Source organism: Neomonachus schauinslandi, chromosome 15 (assembly GCF_002201575.2).
Source record: "Neomonachus schauinslandi chromosome 15, ASM220157v2, whole genome shotgun sequence".
In the NCBI taxonomy this organism is placed as follows: Eukaryota; Metazoa; Chordata; class Mammalia; order Carnivora; family Phocidae; genus Neomonachus; species Neomonachus schauinslandi.
Window position 1 is genome coordinate 54,984,294 of NC_058417.1, and position 11,210 is coordinate 54,995,503.

Genomic DNA, 11,210 nt, shown 5'->3' on the forward strand with positions numbered 1-11,210 from the left:
ACACCCAGCAGAGAGCTCGGGACCGCTGCAGCTTCTCAGGTGAGACTTTGTGGAGGAGGTATTGACACAGGAGCTGGAATTTGCTCAGCAGAGGAGAGGATGAGGGGAAGGAAATTTCGAGGCAAAGGGAACAAACAATAGAAGCAAAGGCTGAGCAACACTCGTGAGAAGGCAGGGTTCCTGGGAAGGGAGAGACGTGTCCCAAAATGAGCAGAAGAGGTCAACAGGATATTACATGTTCTTCTCATTCACTTATTTGTTAAGAACCCATTAAGCAATAATTTTACGAGAGGCAACAGCTCTGCTGAGCAGGCAAGTGATGTGTGTGCTCTTAGCAAACACAGGAAACAACCCACTGCCATGCCAAGGTCGCCTCTTCTCAGTGAATGGGATACGCCTTGCGACATTTCTCCCCCTGCAGGAGGTTAAACCTGTGGTCCACAGTCCCTGATTTCTGCTGAACACAATCTGTGGCACGCTTTCATGATCTTCAGAAATCCCAGGCGGGAACAAAAAAAAACCCTGTGCTTTTATGCTGGGCTTTCTGGCTGGCTGAAGTCAGGCCACTGGAGTGAAGCAAAATGTGTCCCACTGTCATCCTGTGTTCTTCCGGGAAACTCCGCACAGCGGTGAGGATCAGAGACTTTGAGGCTGGACTGTCTGAGGTCTGATCTCAATGCTCCCACTTACTGATCACTTTCACCTTTCTGCCCTTTGGCTTCTTTGGTTGCAAAAGGGGGGTGATCATAAGAGGGCAGATGGGAGAATGAAGGGACAGTACATGCAATGTGTTCAGACCCATCAAGTCTGAGGTGTTAAGCATGTACAGTTTTTGTATGCCAGTCTGGCCTCAATATGTTGGCTTCTTAAAAGGAAGGTGCTTTGAGCAGAGCCTGGCCCAGAGCAAACACTCAATAAACAGTAGCTTTTGTGTTTTCAGAAAGGGGACATGCAAGTGTCAGCTCATTCCTTTTATTTTGCCATGACCTGTTCTTTCAGAGAATTATAATAAAACGAAAAAGATTTGGGACATGTGGATCATATCATTTAGGACGATTGTGACTCTAACAGAACACCCAACTTAGGGTGGCTCAAACAGTAAGGAGACTTCTTTTTTAAATCTCCCATTCTGGGACATCTGGGTGGTGTAGTAGGTGAAGCGCCCGATTCTTGGTTTCGGCTCAGGTCATGATCTCAGGGTCATGAGACTGCGCCCTGCGTTGTGTGTGTGTGTGTGTGGGGGGGGGGTCTGTGCTCAGCGGGGAGTCTGCTTGGGATTCTCTCTCCCTCTCCTTCTGCTCCTCCCCCCCAAAATAAATAAATGTGAAAAACTCTGATTCCGTGTTTCACTGAAACTAACATGTCATTGCTTGTAAGATGCTCCTCGCATTCAGAAATATTAAAATGTTAAAATGTGTGTCTCTGAGTCAAAACAAAGGTCTGAAGGTACGGGGCTCTAGGACTGGTATTTCGGCAGTTCATCATGAAGACGCTGTTCTTTGTTTCTGCTCTGCCACGTCAGACTTTCGGCTCTGGCTTTGGAACAAGCCTCACGGATGCAAGAAGGCTGCCACAGCCTCAAGCATCCTATCTTCACAGCGTCCCAAAGCCAGAAGAGAGGCTGTTGTTTTTAAAAACAAGAACACTTCCCCAAACTTGGCATAATTGCATCACACACCCTTTTCTGAATTCCTGGCAGAAGGAATAGATTTATGTAAGGGTCTAGTGCCGACTCATCAAGATTCGCCCTTAGGGCTGGGGAGGAGCCCGTCTCCACCAAAGCACAAAGACAGCCAGTAGCTTTGTTTGGCTTGTGAGATGGAGGAAGAACCGCTGTGGGCTGCCACGCAGATGAACGTCCTGTGAATCACCGGTCGGCTGCTCCCGACATAAGCAGCCAACTGCTTGGGACATACGTATCCACCTTCCTGTTCTTACTAATGATAGTAGAGCTTCCTTTCCAGGTTAAGAAATTAACCTCAATATTCCAAAGACTCGGCTTCCTATTAATGTGGGCTTCGGATACCATCTCTGAAATCCTATCAGTGAATGGAACCCAGTGAGCTCATCACCCAAGCACAGAAGGCCAACTGACTAGATCTCACCTCTGTGCTCACAGCCAAGGCCCTTGCACTGCACCGAGGACTTTGGCCCTGCTCCGCTAGTGTTCTGCTTCTGTCACTGAGCACTGGACTGTGTGACTCTGTCCATATCAGTAACCACAGATCCGCACTAGCCTTGGATAACGGCTGCATCATAATTCCACCGCACATAAAACTCAAGAATCCCAGACCTCGGGGCGCCTGGCTGGCTTAGTTAGTGGAGCACACGACTCAATCTCAGGGTCCTGAGTTCAAACCCCGTGTTGGGTGTAGATCCTACTTAAAGAAAGAAAAAGAAAAAAAAGAAGAAATCACAACATCTAACACTTTGGTCTCGACAGCTCTGAACCCCTGCTTGCTCATTCAGAAATCTGATGCATTCTTTGTTGTCTTTCCCACTGATTTCTTTTTAAGATGTTTATTGATTGATTGATTTGAGGGAGAGAGAGAGCGCGTGCGCGCGCGAGCACAAGAACAGGAGGGGAGGGGCAGAGGGAGAGGGAGAAGCAGACTCTCCGCTGAGCAAGGAGCCCAATTTGGGGCTCCATCCCAGGAGCCTGAGATCATGACCGGAGCCAAAGGCAGATGCTTAGCCGCCTGAGCCCCCCGGTCTTTCCCACGGATTTCTGGCCTGTCCAGGCAGCGTGCCCAACAGGTGCGCAGTCACAAGTCCTCTCGCTGCATTTTACTCTGGCCTCTTGGCCGCTGCCCAGCCGCCCGGGACGCCCCATCCGCCGTGAGCCTGCTGCTCTTCCGCTAAGTGTCCTGTCGGGTGTGAAAGCTACACTATGGACACGCTAGGTGGCAACCAGTCCGGGACTCAAGACAGCCTTGCTAGAGCCCAGAGCCCCACGGTCTAGCACCCATCAGCTCCTGCAGCCTCTCCTCCTTACCCTTCCTGCCATAAAGTGGCTCAAAAACTGTGGAACAGGTGCTCATCATTCCCCCCAGTAATTTCATCCCTAACAACCCCTGCAAACACACAAAACCCCTCTTTGCTCCTCTCCCCCACAACCAGAAGCCCTATAATAAGACTGATGTATAGATACACCTGGTGCAGTACAACTTAGTGGTGAAAGCATGGACTCTACATGCAGGGCTCAAACCCCGACTCCAGCAAGTACCAGTTGTGTGAATTTGGGCAAGTTACTTCATCGCTCAATGCTTGCATTCCCTCATCCGTGAAACAGGGGTAGTGATGGTGCCCTTCACAGGGCAGTGGTGCACATTAAACAAATCAGTGCACATCTAGTGCTCCAGGAGTAACATAGTAAGTGCCACGAGGTATCCACTCTGGCTATTGTTCACCTGCAGCAGGTCGCTCGCCTGCAGACCTGCAGTGTTTGGAACTTCCACACTTAAAACTCCCTCTCCAGGGGCACCTGGGTGGCTCAGTCGTTAAGTGTCTGCCTTTGGCTCAGGTCATGATCCCAGGGTCTTGGGATCGAGCCCCACATCGGGCTCCCTGCTCCGCGGGAAGCCTGCTTCTCCCTCTCCCTCTCTCCCTGCTTGTGTTCCCTCTCTTGCTGTCTATCAGAAAAATAAATAAAATCTTAAAAACAAAACTCCCTCTCCAAGGGTGCCTGCCTCAGTCATGATCTCAGGGTCCTGGGATCCAATCCCGCATGGGGCTCCCGGTTCAGTGGAGAGTCTGCTTCTTCCTCTCCCTCTCCCTCAGTGCCCTCCCTCTCTCTCTTAAATAAATAAAATCTTAAAAAAACAAAAACACCCCCTCCTAGTGTACAGGGAGAGAACCCATTCCCCCTTTCGGTATTATACAAAACAGTATCTTCAAGGGTAAGACAGAGAAACTTATGGGCCAATTTTACAAGATAGAAGTTACTGCTAAGTGAGCCCAGGATTACCTGTTGAGTATGTTCTGTGAGCAGAGGCAGCGAAATACCAACCAGGCACTGTGACGAAATTAAAAAGAAAATAAAAATAACTAAAAGAGATGTTTCCTGGGGCGGCTGGGTGGCTCAGTCGGTTAAGCGAGGGACTCTCGGTTTCCCCTCAGGTCATGATCTCAGGGTGGTGGGATGGAGCCCTGGTGTGGGATTATGGGGAGTCTGAGATTCCCTCCTCCTGCTGTGCGTGCGCACTCTCTCTCTCAAATAAATAAATAAATCTAAAAAAAGAGAGATAGACATCTCCTGCCTTAAGAGCTTACAGTCAAATAGGCAAACATAAACAAATGTGGCAACTTGAAAATAAGCACGTGCGACCTATGGCCGCATACAGAATAACAATCCAGACTCAATGCCACTGAGATCATCGTTAAAAGGTTGATGAGAAAGCGGGGGAGGCTAATGCAGAAAAGGCTTCCCGGTCTTGCAAATTTAAACTAATTTCCAAATAGGTGTAAATTCTGGCTCTGAGGCAGAGTGTTAAGAATAATGGTCAGAAGAATAAGAATAATGGTCAGAAGGGGCGGTGGCTGCTACATATCACCCCTGCTCTTCTCTGGTTTTTTTTCTCTTGTGGAATTAAAGCCGCCCGGCGGGTGGGGCTCAGGGTCTTTCCGAGCCGCAGCTCGCGGGCGCCCCCTGCCGCCCGGGCCTCCCCGCCCTCACCCCAACTTGAAGGGCAGCAGAGCAGGACACCCTACAGTCCCCCGGGAATCTGCCGCCCCTTCTCTAATGCAACCCACCACCCAGATGACCCCTCCCCGCCCCAAGTGAAATCCGCAGAGCGATTAAGAATGCAATCCGGCCGGGCCTCGGTTTCCTCATCCGTTCCCCTCGTGAGGCCTCCTTGAACTTTCTGCGCCACCCCAGTCTCGGCCAGGGACAATCTGTGGACTCAGTAGATAAATGACTGTAGCGGAAGCAACCGTCCATCTTCGTTTTCTTCCAAGATCAGGCCTCCCACCCCGGGGTCTCTACTGTCCCTGGTGGCGGCCACCATCTTACCCCCACGTCCAGAGTCCCGCTGAGAATGCGGCCGCCCCCATCGGCGGTTGTTTGGACTACATTTCCCCTGAGCCCTTTCTCAACATCGCGCGAGCTCTCGCGAGACTGCTGAGAGGACGTGTGCGCAGGCGCGGCTCCACCTTCTTTTCGGGGCAGGCCGCGTGGCTGGGAGGCATGGAGGCTTCTGGCTGGATCCAACAGGGCGAGCCTTCTCGGGCCTTTGGCTGCGGTAAGGCTGTGGAGGTGGGGAAACGAGATCTTCCTTGACCCGGCGCAACTTCATTCGGCCTCCCCTGCCTCAGAGGCGGAATGGTGTCGATAAACCGGTCTCCCTTCTAGGGTGGTTGGGAGGCTTAGTGGAAATACCGGCTCAGAAGACGCAGAAGGGCGCGAGTGTTGATGATTGAAGGGAGAGCGCTCAGGCCCTCCTTTGGAGTTAGAGGGCCCCTCCTGGGGCGGGAGAGTTTCTCCCACCTGTGCAGCCTCGTGCGTCGCACAACCACCGTGTGCCCTGCGGGTCTCCGAGGCCCGCCCACGGGGCAGGCTGCGGGTGGCAGTTCTTAATTCACATCGAGTGTTAACGTCCAACTCAAGCCCCTCCTAGAGTGCCTTGAGGACGGCCCTAATCAGTAGTTTTTATTTAATCCTATAGACAGTCGTAAATGGGATTGTCGATTTTGGAAAGCCATAATTCTACAACCCACCTTCCAAGCTCATTTTTTCATTCCCCACAGGCTTTTCTTTGGCATCTGCGGAGACAGCAGCAGACCTGCAGGTTGAAGCTTAAAAGTAACGAATGCATCCCTGAAATGAGTAAGGATGGATGCCGGAAGGCCCGCCACCTACCGCAGCCTCACACTTTATTCTGGTTTTAAGTTCAGTTTTATGAACACGTGGACGCATAAATCCAGTTAGGGTGAGAAAAATGGACCCCAAATCCGGAAATGAGCCGGGCCCGTGCCAGTGTGATTTGGGGCCACTAGGTGTCACTGTTTGGAATCAAAAGGGTTGCTGCACACAGGGATGGGAGGGAGACTTAGGAAATGGGTTTTGGTTGGCTGGGGTTTAGAAATATTTGTGGATGATTTAAAGTTATCCTTGTCTGAAAGGACATCTTTTGTGAAGAGTTCTGATGCCTTGAGGCTCAGCTTTTTAAATACCAATCTTGAGATAACATCTTGACATTGGAACGAAGTACATTTCCCTTAGAGATTAAAGGTGTTGACTGTAGACTCTGAAAAAAGTCAAGAGAAAACCATCATCTTAAGATGTTGAGTGTAAGGATTTTTTTGATGAAAATTCTATAAATGGGAATATTTTTTTTAGCTCTTCGGCAGAATTGCAGAGATTAGCGTCCCTTTAGTGTCTAGTTAGACTTCAAGGTTGTGAGCCTCCCAGGATTGTTCCTGCCCAGGTAAGGGAAGGAGTGTGGAACTCTGCTAGCCTCCTTGCCAAGCAGTCTCCCAAACTACTTGTTAAACAATCTTAAGTGGAGTAGATATTTTCTCCTTTGCTACTGAGCAAACAAACTGAGGCTTAGAGTTAATACAGCTGTTTCTTGTGTTTTATTTTGTTTTTAAAGATGTTATTTATTGGACAGAGAGAGACACAGGAAGAGAGGGAACACAAGCAGAGGGATTGGGAGAGGGAGAAGCAGGCTCCCCGCTGAGCAGGGAACGCTATGCGGGGCTCGATCCCAGGACCCTGGGATCATGACCCGAGCCGAAGACAGACGCTTAACAACTGAGCCACCCAGGCGCACCTGTTTCTTGTTTTTTAAAGAACCATAAAAACAGGGCAGATTTTGTGAGGGGGCTATTACCTTTTTTCAGTTTCGTTGAGAAATAATTGAGTTACAATTAGCCCAGTTGTTCTCCACTGGGGTGGAGCATGCTATTGGGGTCTAATGGGTGCTGCTAAGTATCCTACAATGCACAAGACAGCCCCCGCCACAGAGGACTACCCACCCAGAATGTCAGAGCTGAGATTGAAACTTTGTATTAGGGGCGCCTGGGTGGCTCAGTCGGTTAAGCGTCTGCCTTCGGCTCAGGTCATGATCCCAGGGTCCTGGGATCGAGCCCCACATCAGGCTCCCTGCTCCGCGGGAAGCCTGCTTCACCCTCTCCCACTCCCCCTGCTTGTGTTCCCTCTCTCACTGTCTCTCTCTCTTTGTCAAATAAATAAATAAAATCTTTAAAAAAGAAAAGAAACTTTGTATTAGACTAACACGAGAGATCTGGGCCCTAGTCCCACCCTGTTACCAGATAACCCCACCAGAGCCTTATTTCTTTGTAAAATCCGGTTACTGCTTTCCAGACCTGGCTGTATATCCAAGGCGCCTACAAAGCGTTAGAAGTACACCTCCAGCCATGGATGAGAATGACCCTGGATCGAGGCCTGAGAATTGCGTGGCCATCCCAAGAGCAGTCATATAGGAACAGTTAGATGATCTGATCTACTTATAGCTCAGGGATTTTTATTACAACAAGATTATAGCACTGGCTATTTTTAAGTAGCTCGTGGAGGCAGATCTATAATCCTCTACTAAAAAAAAACTGATCTAGCTCTGTGGATCATTGTGTATGCAGAGGTGAGTGAAAGAGAAATGACCTTGTGTGATGGTGCCTTCTGGCAGCGGGTTCCCTTTGTACAGCTGGCCTTCAACAGGATGTCCCAAAGGAGTAACCGCACATTTTACTGACACTGGAATATACACCCCACACATACTCTGCTATCAGGCACTTGGTGCCAAGGTAGACTCTGTCTTTAAAAGGGCAGGAAGTAGGGGCGCCTGGGTGGCTCAGTCGTTAAGTGCCTGCCTTCGGCTCAGGTCATGATCCCAGGGTCCCGGGATCGAGCCCCGCATCGGGCTCCCTGCTCTGCGGGAAGCCTGCTTCTCCCTCTCCCACTCCCCCTGCTTGTGTTCCCTCTCTCGCTGTGTCTCTCTCTGTCATATAAATAAATAAAATCTTTTAAAAGGGGGGGCAGGAAGTGTCAGTGAGTCAGGTCTGGGATGCTGGGTACCTCTGGGCACTAGGTATCAGCAGTTTTTACCTTGAAGGAAAGTTCTTTTAATAAAGTAGACAAGATTGGGAATTCCTAATGAGGGAAGCAAAGCAGAATTTTGTAAGGAAAAAGTGGTCTCCATCTGCTAGAAGGGTCAGCCCGTGGGCTGGAGGATTGGTGGGAGCTGAGTCCATGATGATCTAAAGTTATCCCTGTCTGAAGGCAAAGAAAGGCCTTTCTGTGGAATATGGATGTCTGAAACTCAGTTCCCAAGTTTGCTTTATAAAAAAATGGAGGCCAGATTTGAGGGTGAGCTACTTGAGAATTAACCTGTGTATATCTTGAGTAGTTTTTTCTTTTGTAATTTCTCCTTGCCAGGTGCAGTCTCAGCCTCGGTGTCTGAGGCTGGAAAAGGATCCTGCAGAAGCAGATAGGTAGCGCCTAGTCTGCTGCCCTGGGCCCGAAGTGGAGACTTTGCTTTCGTACGTAAGTAGAGCCCTTCCAAGTAGACTTGGATGGGATGTTTGTTTTGCTGCTCCTGCCTCGGGTTTAGGATTGTGCTGAGTGGCAGGGAGATTTTAACATGGGTTTGTTTTCTTTTTTTTTTTTTTAAGATTTTATTTTTTGACAGGGAGAGACACAGCGAGAGAGGGAACACAAGCAGGGGGAGTGGGAGAGGGAGAAGCAGGCTTCCCGCGGAGCAGGGAGCCCGATGCGGGGCTCGATCCCAGGACCCCGGGATCATGACCTGAGCCAAAGGCAGACGCCTAACGACTGAGCCACCCAGGTGCCCCTAACATGGGTTTGTTTTCTTTGCTAGATGTCTGCGGTGTGTGAGACAGAACTGACATGCTTTGCCTGAAGTAAGTGAAAGGACTCTCTGTTGCTTGTGGTCTTTGTTGCCATCTTTTGTGTCCCTAGGAAGCCCCATAAGCCTATGATGGTTAGTTATCCCTGTCTGAACATCTCGGCTGAGGGGAAACCATCTATTCTGAGGCATTGGGGTTTGGCTCTTTGCTCTTAAAAGTTGAGGCTTTATCAGGGATCAATCTGAACAGACTCCAGATGGAATTGTCTACCCTGCGAAGACCCCAGTCGAGTGCATCGTCCCTCTGCAGCTTGAAAACTGATGGTGTGGCTGCCCTGTCGCACTCTAGGCCCCTTGATCGATATTCCTGGGGTACAGGCTCTAAGAGGGGGCAGAAATGGGCAAGTAGCCCAGGTGTGGGTCATGTTCTTACTGTGGAATGAAAGAGCGCTTGTCCCATATTTCGAGGAAATGAATGCAGTCTTTGAAACCCGACGGGAATGTCGGAAGTCTGCCAGTTGCGGCAGGACTGTGACCTACCTCTGCACCACATGGTGACATTGAGGAAAGAAGGCATGGCACCAGCAGAGCTGTTTGGTTTCCAGGTGCTTTGTTTACAACACCAGGGAGCTCTCCTAGGGTTAGCCGAGATCGGGTCTGGACAACATGATGGGCATGGGGCTGCTCCTGGGGTAGCCGAGGGCTGAGGGGCTGTCATGCGAGCAAGAAAGTAGCCCATTGATACTGGGCTGGGAGGGTGTCTGGCTTTGTTCCCATTTAAATGCCAGGCTTAGAGTGGGCAGATGGCCTTTTTCTGTTGAAATTGGGGGCTATGTATGGGCTTTTTGTATTTAAGGTCACATAATTGTTCAGTTACCAAGAAAGCTAGATTTGGGGTGGGATTTAATAAGCCTGAAAACTGGCCCCAGTAGAAGTATATGTTTTAGCAAGTCGGGAAGTCGACTTCTTGCTTTATTGTTCCTGCGGAGTAGATGTGACTGCACCACGGGACGCATGTAGACCTTTAGGTTTGACTTGAAAAGCTTAACCTCCAGAAAGGGGTTGAATGAGAATGTCCCCAGTGCTTCATGGCGGTTCTTCCCTGGCCCCTTGCCAGACCCTGTTCCCTTTGCGCATTAGCTCCTGAGGGCAGGCTGCAGTTTCAGGTCTTCTGGGAATCCTAGCAGCCTGCTTTGAAGCATTCTGTGCCCGGTGGTCCCCTCAACAGCATGGGCCTAATGTTTGGTTACAATGAGCGCTGCTACGATTGCCTTTTCTTCATTCAGTTTGGCTTTCAATTTTGAGTCCCCTGCTTGACTGATCCATCAAATGACTCTCCTTTGGTCTTGCAGGTTATCTCCTCAGGACAGGCGATGCCAGGTGGAGCAGCACGGCCTCTGTTGCTAATTGTTAATGCCTGCAAAATAATCCCCCAAAGGGAGAATAGTTGAAGAATTCTTTGGACTTGGTCTGCAAAAGGAGCCAAAGAATTTGAGTGACAGCTCATCCCGCTGGCAGTCAAATCAGGGTGTAACATCCAGAATGCCACAGTTTAGCTGATCTGGGTGTAACTGGTGTGCTGGCAAGAGGGCATGATTGTGAACTGAAAAGGGTTAATGTGTATGTGCTCTGTTTTGGGGAGACTGAGGGGAAGCAGGTGCTCCGCCTAGAAAGAGGTTTCTCAGAATGGATTTCCTGTGAAGTTAATGTATCTTGGGCTTAAATTTTGAAGCACAAATAAAAGTTTTTAAAAATGGATTTTTGTAACATGGATTTCATGTTGAGACCCTCATACTGGGATTTTATTCTGTGACTTAGCTAACACATTCTTATGTAAATGAAGGTTTCACAGAATACTATTTGTTTGTTTGTTTTTTAAGAGGGGCAGAGGGAGAGAAAGTCACAAGCAAACTCCATGCTCAACGGGGGGGGGGGGGGGGTTCGATCTCATAACCCTGAGATCACCAGCTGAAATCACATCGAGTCAGACACGTCTGGGCCCTCTGCTCAGTGGGGAGTCTACTTCCTCTCCCTAAGAGTGGGACACTTAACCGACTGAGCCACTGAGGTCCCCCAAGTTTCATAGGATGCAATCATGTTTTAGAAGTTCCCCACTAAATTGATTTTCTGCCCCTCTTAATGGGTTACCATCCACAAACATAACGTTAGCATTTCTCAAATGTAACGGATTGACCTAGGTTCTGATAGCTACAGATGTGACGGGAATAAGGACAAGTGTCCTGGATACAAGGAGGCCAGGCGTCCTGACTTAGGCTATGCTAGCTTACCAGGGCAGTTGGATTTCTTTACTAGTAAAGGTCACTGTCAGGTGGCAGAAGAGACTGATACTTGGTACCAGGTTTCCCACATTTGACGGTGTTC

At 49.5% G+C, this 11,210-nt stretch overlaps 1 long non-coding RNA gene and 2 other non-coding genes across 5 annotated transcripts; all 3 read left to right on the plus strand.

Moving 5' to 3' along the window:
- Positions 1–5,162: 5,162 nt before the first annotated feature.
- LOC110572510 lies at positions 5,163–10,584 on the plus strand. 3 transcript variants are annotated; one of them, XR_002479863.1, is made up of 5 exons: positions 5,163–5,243; positions 5,749–5,930; positions 8,399–8,506; positions 8,841–8,883; positions 10,181–10,584. It is a non-coding gene; the product is annotated as an uncharacterized LOC110572510 (long non-coding RNA). The 3 variants fall into 3 exon arrangements; XR_002479862.1 differs by having other exon boundaries at positions 5,749–5,827; XR_002479864.1 differs by having other exon boundaries at positions 5,749–5,827; positions 8,399–8,502.
- LOC123326778 lies at positions 8,205–8,286 on the plus strand. Its single transcript, XR_006541319.1, has one exon. It is a non-coding gene; the product is annotated as a small nucleolar RNA R38 (small nucleolar RNA).
- LOC123326779 lies at positions 8,950–9,022 on the plus strand. Its single transcript, XR_006541320.1, has one exon. It is a non-coding gene; the product is annotated as a small nucleolar RNA R38 (small nucleolar RNA).
- Positions 10,585–11,210: the final 626 nt, after the last annotated feature.